This window comes from Lipotes vexillifer, unplaced genomic scaffold, assembly GCF_000442215.2.
Source record: "Lipotes vexillifer unplaced genomic scaffold, Lipotes_vexillifer_v1.1 scaffold248, whole genome shotgun sequence".
NCBI lineage: Eukaryota > Metazoa > Chordata > Mammalia > Artiodactyla > Lipotidae > Lipotes > Lipotes vexillifer.
In genome coordinates this window covers 2,466,064-2,467,699 of record NW_006777568.1, presented here as the reverse complement: position 1 = coordinate 2,467,699, position 1,636 = coordinate 2,466,064, and the positions used below count along the sequence as shown (strand labels likewise).

At 45.1% G+C, this 1,636-nt stretch overlaps 1 protein-coding gene across 1 annotated transcript in view; it reads left to right on the top strand.

Annotated features, from left to right (window-relative positions):
• The window catches only part of DOCK1 (dedicator of cytokinesis 1), a 475,984-nt gene that overhangs the window by 273,120 nt on the left and 201,228 nt on the right, over positions 1 to 1,636 (top strand). The window lies entirely within an intron of this gene.

Below are 1,636 nucleotides of genomic sequence, written 5' to 3'. Positions count from 1 at the left end.
ATATATATATATATATATATATAATGTATTTAATCTGAATTATTCAGTGTTGCTGTGGATAGGGAAGCTTCAATGTATTGTGAAAAGCGATTATACAAAATAGTGTTTAAAAATGACTGTAATTTGCTGAATTCCAAGTGTGTACCCTCTCTCCTTGCACAGAGTAGATCATCAGATACTTGTTGCATGTTGTGGTCCTGATATCCCAAGGGATTTTGGTTCCTTAGACACAGTAGTTCAGAACAGCAATTATTAGCAGACAATTTGATTTCCATTATAAAATGGCATTTGTGGTTTGGATATCATGAATTCATACTGCAAGGATTGTAAACCTTTTTTATTGTTGTTAATCTGTCAGAACTTTGTAAAATGTGTTCCTGTCTATTAACTATACATAGAGAGTATTTGACTATTTTTTTACTTGGACAAATGCTCACAAAAATGAAAGGTCATTTTATGTTAAATAATTGAAAGTTAATTAGTAATGCAGTGCACGAATAGCCTAGACCATTTTCTCAAGACTACTCTTCCTTGTAAGAAGTGCTACGTCAGGTTTTCAAAAGTTAGCTCTTGTTTGGTTGGATGAGTCATCCCCATACAAAATCTCAGTTATTATCAACGCCAAAGTCACAGGCCTCAGAACTGGTACTTTTACAGTCTCTCAAGTGACCCTTTGGACCCCAAGACAGTGAAAGGATGGAGCACAGCATGGAACAGAAAGGCTAATCCAGGAGAGGAAAAGGGTGGACGCGTTTGGCTCAAAACTCTCTCATAACAGAGACAGTGCCTTTAGGATGGTGAGCCCTGTGGGGTCTTTAAGTTCTTCTGCAGTGGAGATGCTGGCCTCAAGAAGGGGCTGCTAGCTGTCTTGTGTCCCAGTTACTGAAGCAGGACCACAGGTGGAGAACTTACTCAGTGTCCATAGTGAGATCTAGAGGTGAAGAGAAGTACTCTGGACCTTCCAGGGGAGCCTGTTCTCTTGACACTTGTCCCAAATTCCCACTAAGTGGCCATAAAGGAATGTTTGTGGAGCGACTGAGTGAATAATGACGTATCCGAGAACAGTGCAGGTGGAAGTAACGCTTATTGGTTATAGGTTGAGTGAATGCAGGATACAGGACGGCGAAGGTTGAGAGAACCAGGCTGTGGGGTCCCTCTCATCTCCAAGGAGGACCCAGGGGCAGCCACAGGCTACCGTGCATCCCCGCCTCTTTCTGTGGCCTCTCCCAGTCCTGTGCAATTGTAAGTTATGTAGGGAAGCCCGGTCAGGCAGAGCTCTGAGCTCTTAGCGTCCTCCTCCTGGATTACCCTCCTGCCTCCATTCAGCTTCCATCCCAACCCCTTCTGGGAACCCCTACCCGACACCTGCCTTGACCTCACCTGGTGGCTATTGCCCACTGCCCCTTCCCTTGCACCTTGTCCGTCCCAGTCAACCAGCAGCCTGTGCTGGGGTGGTCCAGTGTGACTTCTCACAAATGGAAAGTGGTGAGGATGCTCACGGGGATTATGAAAGCAAGAATATTTGCCAGGTGACTGTCCTTTGCCTGGGAAACATTCTGCTGTTGGGCAGGCCTGGTCTTAAAGAGCCTTGATTTCTGTGTGAAATGGCCACCGAAGGGTGATTCGCAAGCTTGTG